The sequence below is a fragment of the Podarcis cretensis genome (genome assembly GCF_951804945.1).
Source record: "Podarcis cretensis genome assembly, chromosome: 1".
Taxonomy (NCBI): Eukaryota; Metazoa; Chordata; class Lepidosauria; order Squamata; family Lacertidae; genus Podarcis; species Podarcis cretensis.
The window spans coordinates 117458947-117477615 of NC_137170.1; the positions used below are offsets into that span (position 1 = coordinate 117458947).

The window sequence follows — 18669 nt, forward strand, 5'->3', positions numbered from 1 at the left end:
GCCCCTTTGGTATTTTCTGAGTGTGCTATGTTGCTCCAGCAACCATTCCTAATTATCCTGGGACACTGGGCAAACGAGATTTCCTTCCCAGGCTCTGTGAAGGTCACCCTTGAATTGTGACGCTTGAGCACAGGTTATCGCTGCAGCAAGCCAAGTGATCAAGAGCACAGAGTTCCGCTAACATTTCTCTCATTGTCCAGAAATCCTTATGCGCTACAATTAGGACAATATTGGGAAAACTGCTTACAATGCAGTTGTTACTGCCTAAGCTGATCACTGAAACTGCAGTTTCAGATCTTGCCAAATCCCTCATCTTTTAGGTAGAGTGCAGACGGATATCTCCATTAACAATCTATTCTCAATCACTCACTGGCAATGCTAGTTTTCTGGCAAGTACAATTAACTATCTGAGGAGACGGATGAGACTTCAAAAACCGATGAGGCCGACAATAGGCGGAAGGAAGAATTTTGCAGCCAAAATACTCCAGTAAGATTTTCTAAAACTGTGATGGTCCAGCATAATTCTGTTCCTATGAAGACTGGGTCTACAATCTTTTCTGCTGTGATTGTGGTTTTTGTTTTAATTAGTAAGAGACTTTATTAGGCTTTTGAGTTGGACAAAATCTTCAAATAAGCAGAGTGCTGATTTTCTTGCAGCTGATTTTATCATTTGAAATAGAGCCCCAAAGTAACGTACAGATGCATGCTGATCTCAACAACGCATCTTTGCTGCAGTGATACAAAACAGGGGTGATTTACAATGGGGAACATCAAGATTTAGCAAACAAGAGCATGGTGTTGCTACACTTGGCAAATGAGACAGAACCCTTCAGCTCTGATCCACTTACTACTGCAACTTTTAAATTCCCCTCAGAGGATATCGAAGTGCAGTAGAGCGAGACTACACAGGCTCTGGCATTGCTCTTAGGATACTGGATAAGGGGTTTTCTCCATTCTGCCTCACCACTAACAGCTGTGACACGGCCAAATAGGAAGCGACTATTCTAACCCGCATTGATACAAGCGGCTTTTGTACTAAACCCTCTGAAATGCTGCACTCCCAACTGGTTCAGCTAGTAAATTTACCTCCAGAGGATTTACAGTGGTTGGAGATATTACCATGGTTCTGTTACACACAGTCAACAAGTATTTTGCCTCCTACTTTAGGAACTCTTAGGGATGCGGGTGGTGCTGTGGGTTAAACCACGGAGCCTAGGACTTGCCGATCAGAAGGTCAGCTGTTCGAATCCCCGCGACAGGGTGAGCTCCCGTTGCTTGGTCCCTGCTCCTGCCAACCTAGCAGTTCGAAAGCATGTCAAAGTGCAAGTAGATAAATAGGTCCCACTCCGGCGGGAAGATAAACGGCGTTTCCGTGTGCTGCTTTGGTTTGCCAGAAGCGGCTTAGTCATGCTGGCCACATGACCCAGAAACTGTACGCTGGCTCCCTTGGCCAATAAAGTGAGATGAGCGGCGCAACCCAAGAGTCGGCCACGGCTGGACCTAATGGTCAAGGGTCCCTTTACCTTTACCTGAGGAACTCTTAGAATGAGCCGTGAAGGGGGAAGAAAGGCTTTTCACATGTTGTACTCCTAGAGTCATAGAATGTAGCGTTGGGAAGGACCGCGAGGGTCATGTAGTAGTCCAGCCCCCTGTGCAATGCAAGAATCTTCTGCCCAATGTGGGGCTTGAATTCACAATGCTGTGATTAATAGTCTCATGCTCTACCAGCTGAGCTCCTGCGATTATTTTGAAACAAGTAAAGGAAATGAGAATACAAAGAGCATGGAATGTATGCTCATGATCATATCTATCAGGCGCCATCGGTTCAGCAGACGTGCCAATTGGACACTGAATCGCGTAACAACACTGGGGAAACGTCAAGATTATTGAACAGATGCCTTTTCTTCAGACCAGGGCTTTATATTCAGGTCAGAGTCCTCTCCGAACAAACAGAACTCAAAAGTGTGGAAAGCAAAACCAAGTTATTTCCCAAGGTGAAGAGTCCCTCTAGTAATTTTAAACAACAAAGAGTCTTGTGGAGTCTTTGAAGACCAATGAATTTTATTGCAGCAAATGTTTTTCTGGAGAAGAATCCACCATAATTTCATCCTACTCTTCAAACACAAGGTTGAACCCCTTTTATCTGTAGAACAGTCAAGTGTGGAGGTTGTGAGATGATGAATGTGAACCCAGGATTGGATGAAGACTTCTTGGTCTGCAGGCCCTGTGTCCTAACCTGCTATCCCTCAAAGAGTAGATTTTCTTATGTTAGTGAGATATCAGACTTATAATTTCAAGGAAGAGAACAATTTCTAAGAGGCAATATGTCATAACGGATAATGCTGAACTGACTGTGAAAGATCTGGTTCAAACCTCCCTATATCATGAAGTTCACAGCGTGACTGTAGGATGATTACATTCTAGTAACCCCAGCCTTCCTCACAGGTTTGCTTTGAGAATAAAACCAAGGGAAGGGGAAATTATGCACAATGCCTTGATTAATTAAATTGAATAATAATTTAAAGGACACCCCAATAAAGTATTTTTAATGCACACGTACGAAGAGATTGTTTTGCTTCAGTCTGCAGTAAAGAGGATTTCACAAATCGTGCTTGGTTGGAGAAAGAGAAAATATTTTTAATATAAGCTGAGTAATCAACAGCTAGAGGAAATAAAGGAAGGGAAACCTAGGCTATTGATTGAACAGGAGGCGATCGTATGCCATAAATATGATGCAGTGGCAAAGAGTTGCATTAAGGAAAGGCATTTTATTTTGTTTGCTTGCTTAAGTGTAATTTATACACTGCTTTACAGGTGATCTTCAAAAAGTGTTTTACCGTATTTTTCCATGTATAACACGCCCCCGTGTAGAACATGCACCCAATTTTTGGGGACTCCAAATAAAGAAATCCCCCATATGCACTATCCATGTAAAAGCCGACCCCCAATTTTAAACTTGAAAAAATAGGGGGGAAATATAGTCTTATACACGGAAAAATACGGTACATAGGATTATTACAACAAGGCAACTTGTTGGTACAAAATCTGCTCCTGCTTCTTCTCCCCATTGCTCAGGGCAAGATGGTTCTGCGGAAGCCCACGGGGCAACATCTGGTGGAGGAAGGAGCCATTGTGGGAACTGGATGGTCACAATCCTCCAAGCTGCTTTTTTCTCCACCTCCCTTCAGACCCCTCTGTGGTGGCAGTTGCATCCATAGTGCAGCTGGAGAAGTGGTGCATTTTACAAGGCAATGCCAAGCTAGGTAATAATTTTGTCATCAACCTTGAAAGGAACTCCAGCAAGACCTATAGCTGGGAATGCACCTCAGCTACCAGAGCACAGGTAGGCCACACGGCACAGTATGGTTCTGCTCATTTCCAGTGCGAAGTCTCAAGCATTCTATGATGAAGGCAGAAGGCAACATTCAGCACATGGAAAGTATATTCCACTCGCAGGAAATGGTTTTTTGGTACCTCACGCTAGAGTACTGTAAGAGGGGAAAAGTACAAGATCTATTTGTTGAGCAAGAGTGTGTACAACCACTTGCAGAAGAAGCAAGAGAGCTGCTATTCATATTTTGCAAAGGATGGTAGACCTAACCTTGGGGAACTTGAATTCCTCCTCTGCTCTTACTAAATCTTACTTAATTTCAATGCCTCGCATCTTGGGAACAGCAAGAAGAAAACAAGGAGTCTCATTAGTGAAAAGTCCTGCACAAGGACTTTTGCTTACGCAGCAGGGGAACATTTCGTCTGGCAAGTCAGTGGACGGAACGATGAGACAAGCACAACACAGAAATCCTCCCTTAAGTTTATCTGATTATTAACTGTTATAACATGTTACTGGACGCAGGTGGCACTGTGAGTTAAACCACAGAGCCTAGGACTTGCCGATCAGGTTTGCAGTTCGAATCCCCATAACGGGGTGAGCTCCCGTTGCTCGGTCCCTGCTCCTGCCAACCTAGCAGTTTGAAAGCACGTCAAAGTACAAGTAGATAAACAGGTACCGCTCCGGCGGGAAGGTAAACAGCGTTTCCGTGCGCTGTTCTGGTTCGCCAGAAGCGGCTTAGTCATGCTGGCCACATGACCTGGAAGCTGTACGCTGGCTCCCTAGGTCAATAAAGCGAGATGAGTGCCGCAACCCCAGAGTTGGCCACGACTGGACCTAATGGTCAGGGGTCCCTTTACCTTTACCTAGCATGTTACTATCATACATTTCCGCCCCCCATACATACATTTTTATTTGTATGCCTCTTTTCCACACGTAAAATCATGCTCAAAGCAGCTTACAGCAAAGTAGCAGGGTGCATTTGAAACAAACGCTACAAAAACCATTTCATAACACAGCAAAACACTAGCACAGTAACAAATTCATAATAACACAGCAAAGCAAAAAAACCACAACGAAAACATACAAAAAGGCCACATCTCCAAAATATGGGGCTGATGTGTGCCAGTCCTGCGCAAGCAATTATTTTTTAGCATTTGAAGTTGCAGCTAGCTTGTAGAAGGTTTCAAGAGATTCAGTCCCAACCCTTTCCTGACAGTGCAATCCTACACAGGTTTACTCAGAAGCAAGTGACACTGAGGTCAATATAAGGCTTGTTCTCATGTAAGTGTGCATAGGACTTCAGCCTAAGAGGAATGTATCTTATCGAACAGAACGCTCAAGCAATTATATCTTCCCAGCATGTCCAACTGTTAGCAACCACCTGATATGCCAGTATTGGCAAGACAGTTCTACCCTAGTAATGACTACCGCACATCATTCTCTGCTCAATTCAGGATGCATTCAATCATTCTACTGTTCTATTTTCAGGGTCAGAAGGATGCTTTCAAAAATAGTTGGATTTCAAGAAAATGCTTTTGTCCTTCAACCTTTATGCGTTGAGAAAGATCAGTCATATTCTTCCATTTCACAGTGCAATGAACATCCCAATTCTCACAACAGAAATCTCACAAATGGTCTGAAATAATAAAGCCCATTTTGTAAGGGTGCAATAAAGAAAGAACATTTCATCATATCTTACAAATGAGTTACTTACCTGGAAAATAATCTGTTCCCCCCCCCCCCCGAATATACTCTATGGCTACAATGGCAACATCGTTTTTTTCACACACTTCCTCGAATTATCACAGAATTTAGTCCCTATTTATGAGATGTGCTTATAAGGGACCACTGGTTACAGAAATCTACCAATTACTGAGGAAACTGATATCTTGATAGAAGTAATTTAGATTGTGCCTGCAATCCTATACCCACTTCCCTGGGACTAAGGCCTATTAGCACAATTAGACTTACTCAAGAGTAGACACTGTATAGTACTGTGCTATATTACTCTTTATGGCAGAAGAAATAAAGTTTTCATGACTGCAGATGACTGTTCTTTCCTTTGTCAGAAAGGGCTATAATTTTGGTCTGCCAGATATTGTTGTGTGTGTGTTTTTAACTAACAAAATTAAGTTTTATAAATATTATTCTCAAGTAGATTTGTTGTTCTAGCTAGCATATAGAGTGAGCTCTTTTCTATTCATTTTCAACTTAAAAAAATAACTCACGTTTTTACTTCTGGGAATTTCTTATCTTCAAGGCTTCTTTATTCAAAAAGTAAGAAGAAGAAGAAGAGTTTGGATTTGATATCCCGCCTTTCACTCCCTTTAAGGAGTCTCAAAGCAGCTAACATTCTCCTTTCCCTTCCTCCCCCACAACAAACACTCTGTGAGGTGAGTGGGGCTGAGAGACTTCAAAGAAGTGTGACTGGCCCAAGGTCACCCAGCAGCTGCATGTGGAGGAGCAGAGACGCGAACCCGGTTCACCAGATTACGAGACTATTATTATTATTATTATTATTAAAAGGTAAAGGTAAAGGGACCCCTGACCATTAGGTCCAGTCGTGGCCGACTTTGGGGTTGCGACGCTCATCTTGCTTTATTAGCCGAGGGAGCCGGCGTGCAGCTTCCGGGTCATGTGGCCAGCATGACTAAGCCACTTCTGGCGAACCAGGGCAGCGCACGGAAACACCATTTACCTTCCCGCTGGAGTGGTACCTATTTATCTACTTGCACTTTGATGTGCTTTCAAACTGCTAGGTTGGCAGGAGCAGGGACCGAGCAACAGGAGCTCACCCCGTTATGGGGATTCGAACTGCAAACCTTCTGATCGGCAAGCCCTAGGCTCTGTGGTTTAACCCACAGCGCCACCCGCGTCCCATTCAAAATGTACAACAAACTTAAGATTGTACAGATCCCACACTTGAGTCAATATGTGCCAAAGAACAAGAATTATTTCAGGAACATATGCTACAGAGTTAGGGGCGCCCTCTCGTAGGCACCATTCTCCCTCTCCAAAAAATGGGGGTGCCTCCACTCTTCCAAACAATCAGGGGGCAGAGGGGGTTTCCTGGCCAACTCCTCCTGCTGTGAAACTTCCTCTGGTATGCCAAAGAAAAAGTTATCCAATGTTTCATTCCACACTCAGCCCAGTTCTTTTATGGTAAAATATTGATGCGCATTAAGACCATCTTGTATACCTTAATTCACATTATTTCGGCTGCAAAATTGTTTTGACTTTTTTTTCTAAATAAGAGTGAGAATTATTGTTTTCACTTTATTGTTGGTTGACATATTGTAGGAAATGAGAAATGGGACTTGGAACACTGGGAGCCACAATCATAGGGCAAAGAAAACAGAATGCAGGAGGGGAAACGGGGGTCTCGTTTTCTGACTGCTCTGATTAATTGGAAAAAGCCAGCGTTACACGTTGCAAATTTGTGCATGCATCAATTACAAAGGCCACCGCTGAGATTCGCAAAACTGTCAACTAGGAAACAGAATACAGCAGAACTAGCCGCACAAAGAGGAATGAGCAACTGACAGTCACTATATAACTGTATCTACCCAGAGGTAGAAGTTGTCTGTCTTTTGAAGCTATCAAGTCCTTCTACTGTTCTGCAATTTAATTTGAAGTTACAATGCTTCCTGGGGGATTTCCTGGCATTATCTGACAGCATTATCTGCATAGCAAGCGCCTGTCAGGAATTTATTGCATGCGAGAAAGAACTAAAAATATTCATGATAAAATGTTAGTTCATTACCAGTAGCGACCGATAGGACAAAAATTGGAAGCACGGTTGTAATTCACTTCACTTTTTGCTACAGATCTAACTTACAAACATGCCACTTTAGACAAGCAAAATCTTTAGAGAGAAACTACATGACGGCTTCACTTTGAGCCATCTGTTACCTAATCTGTAGTTGGGAGAGTGTGACAGAGTCAGTAATCAAACACCAGTATCTGCTTTAGGCATGGGTGAAAAAAGAAAAGCACCATATTATGAAGCCATTTATAACCGTTTCAGTTGAATAGCAGTCACCTGTTAGATATAAACGTAATACTGAAAAAATAGGAGGCCTTGGAGGAAAATTATTTCTGAATTCCATTGTAAAAAAAAAAAAAAGAATGGGTAAAACCATGACCTTTCTAGCTAGTATTTCAAAATGAATCATATATTTCCTTTTCACTGAAATTGAAACGATTGTATTTAGCCACTATTTTGTTAAAGGAAAGCGGGGTGGGGAATCCATTGGCAGGAGTGCCAGATTGGCTCTACTGGTGAACATGCACTGTGCTAACCACACCACTGCCTCCCCTTAGCGTGAGTAACTCAACTGTTGGGGAATCAGGTAAATACTGCTACTGTTTGGAATCCCATCTAAGAACCTACTTCATCCAGAAATTGCTTAAACTCCCATACCCATGCAGCACCTAGAGTGTTGGCCCTGTCTCTATGAGAGCCTTCTTCAACCTGATGCCCTCTGGATATTTTGGTCTGGCCCCAGCCAGACCATCCATAAATTTATGCCCAAGGTGCACAAATTTCCTTTCCTTTCTTATTGCCACTCACAACCTCTCTTCAGCTAACGAAGGGATATGATCTATTCTGATCAACTGCTCTGGAGAACAATAGTGAGATGTTATATCTCGCTGGCTGGAAGTGTCACATGGGGCATTGCAGAAGTGCTCTTAACAAGGAAGCTGCCATCAGCTTTCAATAAAGAAGCAAGAACTGCTGCTTTCAGTGACACGTAAGGGAGACAAGCACACCCACAAAATGCAAAGGCTCAAGCAAGGAACGGCAAAGCTTCTCCCACAGCTGCCAAAATTTAGAGAGTCTGTGGGAGGCATTCTGGGAGTGCAGACACAGCCCATGGGTTAGCCACTCCTGCCTGGCAAAGGGGAATACTCTCTAAAATGTCTCCAATGAAAACTGGGGCATCCTCCTCCTCCTCCTTCTTCTTCTTCTTCTTCTTCTTCTTCTTCTTCTTCTTCTTCTTCTTCTTCTTCTTCTACCCTACCCACCTGACAGGGTTGCTCCAGCCACTCTGGGCTGCTTCCAACATATATAAAAACACAATAAAACATTAAACATTAAAAACCCTCCCTATACAGGGCTGCCTTCAGATGTCTTCTAAAGGTTGTAGAGTTACTTATCTCCTTGGCTCAGGGGTTGCATAATTCCATACTCTCCAACATTTCTTTGATGAAAATAGGAACGTCCTGAGGAAAAGTGGAATATTCCGGGATCAACCAGAAACCAGGACGGCTTCTGTAAATCTGGATCTGTGTAATAAACTAGTGTTAGCAGTAACATGAACCAAGACTCTGCTCAATATATTGTGCTAGGGGAAAAGCACTGGATACTAGTTTGGGTATACACAAGCGAGAAAGAAATGAAAAACCACTTGGGGGGGGGGAGAGAGACATCAAGGAAGATGCAGCCCTGCATGGGGTGAAGGCTCTGCCTGGACCCAAAAAACAGTAGGAATAAGGAAGGATGCAGGTATATGCTCCAATTCAACTCCCAGCTGAGGCCACACACATACCACCACCACAATTCCCACCTTAAAATAACTACTTGGAAAATACTGGCTCTGTTTTAAAACACTCCACCTACTATGGCGCCTAATAACAAGATGTGTTCTGTTTTCTCAGTTTGTTTACACTGTTGTGTTTTACAATAATGTAGTCTGTGAAGGGTGGTCCTTCTAATTAGACCAAGCTCCTACTTCTACAAAGCAACATGGGGGAAAGAAAATTAATGATGAATTCGGACATAAAAGTCAAGATTTTGGCACGGAAAATGGGCAAGCCTAATATATGTTCCAATGGCCATTTTGAAAACAATTTATAGAAGTGGACAATACCCAATCTGCTACTTATCTGAAGATGAAACTCGGGGCATGAGCAGACTGAAGATCTGTGGTATGCCTAATCAGTCTAGGTGGTGCTGTGGTCTAAACCACTGAGCCTCTTGGGCTTGCCGATCAGAAGGTCGGTAGTTTGAATCCCCATGATGGGGTGAGCTGCCGTTGCTCGGTACCAGCTCCTGCCAACCTAGCAGTTCGAAAGCATGCCAAAAAATGCAAGTAGATAAATATGTACCGCTCCGGCAGGAAGGTAAACTGTGTTTCCATGCGCTGCTCTGGTTTCGGTGCTAATAAAATTATGTACAGTCTACATTAAAACTACTAATAAATACAGGTTTTTGGTCTTCAACAGCAACCCAATTTTTACTCTCACCAGCCCCCTCTTAACTTCCAACCTGATGAGAACGCTCAAAAGTTTGGGCACTATTTTACGGCATTTGTGGTTGGCTCTATTAAAGTTACTGTCCAGCTTGAGAGGTGGTAATGCTCAGTCAAACTTAATTGCTAGGAGTGTTCTATTAAGTAATAATTACTTAATATTAAAGAAAGGGTTGTTGTTTTTTTAAAGAAGAAGAAGAAGAAGTTGTGAAATGGAAGGAAATTGGTTCTACTACTGTGAGATAGTTTCAATGCCACATGCTGGTGGCAAATACAAAAGACCAGGAATTCATAAACTAATGAAACTCAGGCCATTCATAAACTAATAAAATTCAGGCCAAAGCACAAGTAAATACTGTCATTTCAGTCACTGTAATATTAGATGCCAGTTACTAGCCACCTTGCTTGGGCTCAGTGCTATTCTGAATAGCACTGAAATTGTTTAATTGCCCTCACAAAATTGGTAGCGAACAGATAAGGAGTGCTCCAACAAAGAGATTGTGAAAGAGACAAAACTCAACGGTAAGCAAGGGGGGCGGGGGCGGGGCGGTGGTTCTCCACTAAACTCATTCTTTCATCTCACATTGATGGAATGTTGCCCTCAACAATAGATGTTCTGTCCTTACAGAAGAGCTGTTAACTGTACACATTTCAATTATTATTCAATTACGTTTATTTCTCAGCAGGACGACACTTTTTGTCTCTGCAGACAAAAGATTAAATGTACCGCACCAGGATATGCTCAAGTGTAGCATTCAGTTAACAATCAAATTATCTGAATACACTAGTTTAAAGGTAATAAAGCTGTTGATTGTATTAATCAAGGTTACTTCTCAAAAATATGATTTACATGCTAACAAATATGGATAATTTTTACTTTTAGGTAACAAAGATGGTAAAAGACCCCACAAATAGCTGGAGTTAAATGCTTCAATGAGTAACAGACTAGGTCTCCATAGTCAAAATTTAACAAAGTTTATGCATACATATATATTTAGATTAGCCCGTCTCAGGTTCATTCATCTTTCTGGATGCCACCACTGAAGTGTAGTGAAATGTCACTGGAAATCATCCTGCACTCAAAGTAGCTAACTTTTAACTAATGGAACTTGCATTATTACTGCTGCAATGCATCAATGCCACAAGCAACGTGATGTAAACACAATGTGCTATAAACCAAGTATTGCTATGATATATTGATTGCAATAGTAAGGTAAAGGTAAAGGACCCCTGGACAGTTAAGTCCAGTGGAATTCAACCATGGGATACTGCACTCATCTCTGCTTTCAGGCCAAGGGAGCCGGCATTTGTCCACTCACAGCTTTTCCAGGTCATGTGGCCAGCATGACTAAATCACTTCTGATGCACGGGACACCGTGATGAGTGCTAAAGCACATGGAAACGCTGTTTACCTTCCCACCACAGCAGTACCTATTAATCAATAGTAGCAGCAGTCAGAAGCAGACCACCATCCTCACTTCTCAAATCTCACCCTATGTATGATGTAAAAGTACCTCCATTTGTGCTGCTGGTCATGCACAGGGCAGGGCTTCAGTAGTTACAAAAGCGCTCTTCCGTTCAGAAAACTATGGTTTGTGAAGTTGCAAACAAACAAGTCTCTAGTTATGGCATAAGAACAACTTATAAGAAAACTGAACAATCTTGACAACAGAGATCCAGTACAATTTAAAGCCTAGGACAGGCATGTCCAAAGTCCGTTTTGGGGGCCTAATCCTGTGGCAGTTTATTTATTGCTGTCAAATCCTAAAAAAAAGCTCAACAACTTTGGTCGGCCCTCATGCACGTTTACTTCATCAAATCTGGCCCTGGCCTAGGAGTATGGGCTGGGAAGTACACAATTTAACATTCATTTAACAAAAAAAAAACCTTTCGATTTAACATGGTAAGGACTTTTGATGTTCATGCAAGCTTCCTTGTTAAGTGCAGGGCTCAAGTCCAAAGCCAGCCCAGCAAAGTCTATGGAAGGAAAACAGCACAGTGATTGTAAGCTTGGTGAAGCTTCTACTCAAACAGGCAACTCGATCAAAATAAGCTACTTCTTATCCTTTCTGACATAAAATTGGCATGGACCGTCCTCAGAACTGTCTCTTCTACGCTGCCAAGTTTCAAGACAGTCGGCAGAACCATTTTCTAGCAATATTATTGCCTGATTTTTAAATTATGATAGGATTCTGTTGGCTCACCTTCAGAACCACCCATAAGATAAGACAACTGTGGTCCTATAAATCACTTTGGGTGGGATTCACCTCGAGAACCCTGTCAGCGGAAGAGCTGTACAATCTGTTCACAAAGACTGAAATCCTAAACACTCATCCGGAAAGAAGACTTGTTAAACTCAGTGGGTCTTATTAAGTAGTAGATGAGCATTGGGTTGCACTGACAGTTTTGGTAAGTGACTGAGTAAGAAGTCTGTTTTCAAAAGTTTCAGAATCAGGCCCTAAGCACTCTGAACAGCTGGCACACATAACCCTCTTGTTTACATGTAATGGATTGTGGCCATTTACCTCCCCCACCCCCAGTCATTTTGCCACTGCCCTACACTGAGCCAAGTAATGTCATCCGAATCCAGGCTTGTGATTTATATCTCTCCAGAACCACCAGGAGCTGTTGTCTTATGATTTACAGCTTGTGATTTGTCTGAAGAGAACTACGCCACATTCCCAGTTCCAGACAACATGCTAAGTCACCCCATGACTTAGTTCAGTGCATCACAGCAGCAAAGCAGCCAGGGAGAAACAAAGCAGCCACCATCTCTTTCTCTGGGAATCCACGTTTGCTTGTTCACATTGAGCTATGGTTTGGCTTAATCTTATATGTGAATCAGGTCAACTAAATTGCTCAGACAAGAGCTTGCTACTGTTTAAATAGGAAAGCCTTCAAAATACTGATCCAATTGCCATAATGTTATGGTCGCATCCATAAAATAATTCAATATTTCCTGCTCTTTATGGTTGTACTGTACTTCTGCTTCTCTCCAAATATCTTAATTTTTTCCTGCTTATTCCCTTCAACTGATTGCATTCTTGTTCCAAGTGAGGGTCATCTCTAGTCCAACTCCTTGCAATGCAGGAAAATGCAGTTGTCCTATATGGGGATCAAACCTGCAACCTTGGCATTATCAGCACCATGCTCTGAGCTATCCACTGACTGCTAACCAACTGAGCTATCCACTTGTGTAACAAGCTCTGTCTTCCATGTTCCATGGCAAAGCCAAGCCGGAGTTAATCCTGTCCTTACTCGCCAAAAGGTAGGCATTTATATTTTGGCCTCCTTCTCCCACGGATATCCCTAGTGGCAAAATAAGCCTGAGCGCTCGTTCACAGGAAGGCTGCACAAGGCAGAGGCAGGGTTTGTGGGCCTTTTCAGAATAAGGTAGAAAGGGACGGGTAGAGTAAGAAACAAAGCTGATCACTGCTGCCATTTTTTTCTTCTGCATAGAAAGCTTACAATCCATAACACTATGGAGGAGGCCATTATATTCTTAGTTCACATAGTGGTTCAAGCGCTGGACTAACACCTGGGAGACCTAAGGGTTCAAAGTCGCACTTGGTCATTAAGTTCCCTGGGTGACCTCCAGCCAGTCACTGCCTCTCAGCCTAACCTACCTCACAGGGTTGTTGTGAGGGTTAACTGAGGGAGAGGAACCATGTATGTACGCCTCCTTAAGCTCCATGGAGGGAAAAGGTGGGATAGAAATACAATGAAACAAATGAATAAACAAACAAACAAGCCCGACAGAGGTCACCAGCACCTGAGAGTGCATCATAGAATACAACCCAAAATATTGTGCAACTTATGTTGTGCATTAGCAAATGATTCCTCCTCTCTTACAACAGGAAGTCTGAATCACAACAGGTGGAATCCAAAGGCATCATTGTGCAAGTAGGAGACACTATCACCAGGTTAAAATAATAAAAAATTAAAAATCACGGATCTTTCCTTTCTGCTGCAAGCCTTGATGGTCCCCCATGCTGAAGAAGCAGTTTTGGGGTACATACAAGAGGCTGCAGCAGAAAAGGGGAAAGCCACATTCTCTAAGTTGAACTCGGCTTAGAAAACAGGATCCAAGCCAGCACATTAGCCCTCCTGAGAAAAAGAAGGATATACACAATTCATAAGTTATTCCACATGGGTTGGACATTGCCAGTACATAATTCTGAAATGGCAGCCATTCATCCAATAAAGTGAAAGGATTTTATTTTTAATTTGTATTTTAATTTCATTCCACCTCAAGATCAGTCCTGCAGTTAATTCAGCTTAATAAATGTTGTCCTTCATATTAGATTGCCCGACTGAATTCTACACAGGGCTACATTTCAGTTCGTCCGTCATTCAATACTTTTTTGTCAAGGTTGCTACTTGTTTAGAGGGTAGCATTTGGCATAACAAAACTTTTCACCATTGTGGGGGGGGGAAGGTTAAAAAAAAAGCTTTCTTTGAGTAAGACCTCAGGAAACTGCAAACTGAAGCCAACTTCAAATAGAACTGAGGCAAATGAGTGACTTAAGTGGGTAACTCATACTGTGTGTGTGTGTGTGTGTGTGTGTGTGTGTGTTTTGAAAAGGAACTGCATTGGAAACATAAATATTTGGTCTAACTTACATTGAATTAAAACAAAATAAAAAAATTCCTTCCAGTAGCACCTTAAAGACCAACTAAGTTAGTTCTAATGAGCTATACATCCAGGCAACTAGGCAATGCAACATGACAATGAAAGCACATCAATTTATCCTGAAATACAACCAGCGTTAGAAATTCAGATACATAAAAGAGGTGCCAAACAGCTCCTTAAACCAAGGTGACAGTTGCCAAAATGGAATGTCTTGCTGCCATTTTGGGGCAAGACAGCTCTAACAAGTCTTTTTCTTCTTCTTCAAACGATGGACTGACTTTGACTGATTATCAGTTAAACATCTGGCTAGTTCTGATGACAACCTTGAGCTAGGTTAAGAATTCTGAGAAATTAAAAGAAGAAAAGTCACTTGATCCAGGGACAGTCTACATATATATTGGCCTATTCCTACTTTCTTTTCCCCTTAATGTGGACACAGACCATTCATAACATAAGAATATTCTTCACAACTGTGAACAGGGCAGTGGGGTGGAGTTAAGTGAAAACAAGCTACAACAATTAAAACTATAACGTTGTTCACCGCTCCTGCTCAGGCTGCACAGAAAAAGCATTTTGGTTCCTGAAATTCATTCTGATGGTGCAGATAAAATATAACGGATAGAATTATACAGGATGTGTTGCTGGTGTGTTAAAAAAGACAAGATCCGATGATCCGCAGGCATGCATGTCCAGATGTTGGAGATGTCAGGCGCCATCCTGGTGCCCAGGCATCTTCAGTTGGTTGCATGTGGCCGATGGCTAGGTGCAAAATGCACCTGGCTAATTCTATCACTGAATACAACAAACTTCAGGCTACATCGTTTTATCCTATCCTGTTTCTTTGCAGTTCCTCAGCAGCCTCTAAAAGACAAGGTCATATCATGTGGACAAACTACAATCAAATTAAGGTAGGCATGGATATACGAGTGAAGGATGGTTGTTACATAAGAGAATGATATCCAGTCCCAAGAGATTATGCCATGGAAGCGGGGGGAAACCCTGCTCAAATCTCTGAGCCAGTGACATCCAGTTAAGATTTAGGTGTTCCCAAGATTATGAACTAACTATCAATCATATAATGAGAAGCTAGTGCCACCAGGGCTCAGCAGCTACTGAAAATTTTATTGGTGGACACATTAACTGGTTTCTTGCACTTGTGACTCATTGTTAGTACATTAGAAATTATAATGTGAAAGAGAAGCTATTTATTTAATTATTTCCAAGCAGGAATGAGTGCACAACCTTCTAAAGAGGCTCAGGCACATTTCCTGACAGATGACAGATTGTTAAATTCAAGTTACACTGCAGGTTGGTGTTCGACCTTGGAAATGTGTTTCACTACAAGAAATACAAATGAGGTGTTCTGGCTTTATTTCCTGATGGTGAAAGGCTTTTTATTAGTCAACAAGAACACCCACAGTGTTAGGCAGCCTCACAACAATTTGATTGTCAAATGAAATTAAAGAGATGGGAAGCCTTAAAGATTATAACATTGCGCATTAGAAAGGGTGAGCCTGTCAAAGCAGTCTTTCCCAAAGAGCTTTAAATAACAGCAAGGATAAACAAATGTTTCACAGCATCTTGAGCAAACTAAAATTAAAACACAATTCATCTAAGAAACCTAGCTGAGAAAAAAAGAAAGGTGACGGTTTAGTGTGCCAACTTTTCAATCAAAATTTTAAAGCTCGTCTTCTCCAACATGCAGGAGCAATTAATTAAGCACAGATGTGAAATTGTACTTTTGCAATGAGGAGAATGTCTCAATTTCTCTTACAAGGCGAAATAAGCAAACTGAGCTTTCAAAACGGTTTTACTTCATTGCTACCGAATTATGTTATATAACATCATGCCCCCACGCCAGTTCTGGGTGTTTAAGCTTCATCTGGAGGTTTATTACAGCACAGTATCAGCATCGGATTACAACTTTTTAAGCATGCACACGCAGCTTCTTTTATCATGATACGAGGAAGGTATCGCATCCCAGGCCCAGCTTTTCTGATGACATCGTTAATGCAGAGAAAATGCTCCCGCTATGCAGGAAACACACATCTTGACTGCAAAGGAAAGGAAAGAGACGGCGGCGGGGGGGGGGGGGGGGGAGAAATCCCTTCTGTATTAGTATTATCATCCATTCGTGTGCCAGCTAAGAAATGCAGGGATAACAACCCTGTTAAGGCAACAACTCCCCTCTAAAATAAAACAACGCAGCATCTTTTCCAGAGTGCCTTTTACCACTCTAGTTTGAAAAGGCAGACTTGCCCCAATGGGCATTTAAGGTCGTGAGCGGGGGGGACGGGGGACATGCAAGCATGTGCATCTTCCCGTGTGCGCGCACCTGCACAATCCAAGTCACTGGAGAGTGTGCCCACGAATATAGACCTGCTCCTCTTCCTATGCCTGTCTGGCCGAGTCCCAGTTGGTGGGTGGGTGCAGGCAGAGAGAGAGAGAGGCCTGCGCGTGCCTGTATGCCTAGCTCTCTGCTTTATCTATCCCACCCGGAGAGGCGGCCAGACAGAGACCAGTTCTCCGGCCCTGCGCGCAGTTTCGTCCCAGCGCACGCAGCCATTGTCTCCCCGCGCCAACGCATCGCTCGCAGCATGTGATGCGGCGCGAAGCTGACACGGGCAACTTGGCGGGCTCCTCGCCGGCTCTGCGGCGGCGGCGGCGGCGGCGGCGACGTGCCGCTCCTGCGTGGCACGCGTCCGTTAGGGGCCCTCGGGGTCTGTCCAAGAGGCTGGCAGCGGGGCGTGTGGGGGGGGGGGGAAGAGCGGGGAGGCTCCATCCTCCTCCGCCGACCCACCGCCGCTCCCGGCCTGCGAAATCCCCTCCGACGCGGAGGGAGCAGGGCACAAAGGCAACCCCCGGCGTTACGCCGCTGCCAGCCCGGGCGAGAAGGAGAGGAAGGGAGCAGCACCTTACCTGGGCTGGGCGCAAAAGGCGCGCGCTCGGGCCGCTGCAGCAGGAGGATGCGGGCGCTTGGAGATGGATGAGGGCGCATGGAGAGCGGCGCGCTCCTCCTGCCAAGGGAACGCGTGTGGCGTCGTCGGCTCTCCCTCCTCGCTGGAGAAGGAGCTGCTCCTGCTGCGGGCGGCTGGAGGGGGTCCCCCTCCTCCTCCTCCTCCTCCTCCGTGCAGCCTCGCTCGCCCGCCCGCCCTCAGCCTCGACGACTCCCGCCCCTCTCCGCACGGAGCAGGCTGGCCTGTGCCAAGACCCGGACGCGTGGAGCCAGCCGGAGCGGGAGTCAGTGCCAAGTCATCCTCCCGCCCAGCTTGGAAGAGGCAGCAGCGCGGACTGGAGAGCAGAAGGGCGGCGGCGGCGGCGGGGGCAACCCACCCACCCAAGTGCCCGCCCGCCCGCCCGCTCGCCCGCCCGCCCGCCCTGCTCCGTCCAGCCCCCCGCGCTTTCCTCTCACTTCGCCTCAGGCTGGAGACCCGGCACGCGCCGCCGAGAAATGCCAGCCGAGGCCCCCGCGGCGCCCGCTGCTCGCTTGGCGAGGGGGCTGCGTCTTCTCTCTCCGCCCCCCCTCCGCGAATCAGCTCAAGTCTTTGGAAGGGAAGCGGTGGAGGGAACCCTTTTCGGAAGACTGCGTGACGCACGTATGAATGTGAAATCTGCATGCACACCTACATGCAAGCATAGGGGCATGTTTATATTTGCCAGCGGAAGCAGGTGGCTGCGGGGAGCGGGGCGGGGGGGGGGGAGAGTGGAGGAGAAATTCGATTTTCGGCCTGCGTTCCAAGTTAGAAGCTGCCCATTTCTCCAAATCACCAAAACAACACTCTCCCTTCATATTTTGAGATGCAACCAAATAATGTTGTTAGGAGTTTGTGGGTGCCAGACAACCCCCCCCCCCGTGTTAGGAGTTTCAGACTCCCTTGTGTTAGGAGTTTCTGGAGGCGGGACACTGGACCCCTGGATTCAGCAAATGTTAAAATATAAGCCAGGCGGGTTTCCTGATGGACCAGTAGGGGAACAAAAGGAAGGTGATGAGCCATTAGGAAAGCCAAAAAGGGGGGGGGGGGGCGCTTTGTGCCAGACTGCAAAATGGGAGGGCTCCTCCTTCAACTCAGAAGACAAAGGCACTAAGGCAGAGTTTCAAGTTCAGCTTAAGGGTTGGCGGAGTTTTAGGTTTTGTGACCTAGAGGGGGAAAGGTTGCAGGCTGCTAAAGGCAGAGAGCTGGAGAGAGACACGTCACCATGGCCGATGTCTGTTCGGATTCCAACCCCTCTGTCACAGGCTCAGGTCGTATATATATGTCAATAAACCATATATCCTAAAGACACCACAATCTGTGTTGTGCCTCATTCCCAGAGGGAAATACAAACCCTGGGTGACATAGGCGTAGCCAAGGGAGGGGCAGCTGCCCCCCCCCAAATCCTCAAAAAGCAATACAAACATTTAACAAACTAAGGTTCTGCTCCCCCCCCCAACAAAAGCCTTTACATTTTAA

At 44.5% G+C, this 18669-nt stretch overlaps 1 protein-coding gene across 12 annotated transcripts in view; it reads right to left on the bottom strand.

The window, feature by feature from the left end:
• OSBPL6 (oxysterol binding protein like 6) overlaps positions 1–17546 on the bottom strand; it is a 106080-nt gene extending 88534 nt beyond the window's left edge. For 6 of the 12 annotated variants that reach the window (XM_079977186.1, XM_079977184.1, XM_079977175.1 and 3 more), the window contains exon 1: positions 17138–17546. The gene's annotated coding sequence lies outside the window, so the exon portion shown is untranslated. Of the gene's footprint in view, positions 1–16597; positions 16833–17137 lie in introns of those variants that run through there. The other 6 variants (XM_079977177.1, XM_079977178.1, XM_079977176.1 and 3 more) reach the window with 2 other exon arrangements.
• Between the last annotated feature and the right edge of the window lie 1123 nt (positions 17547–18669).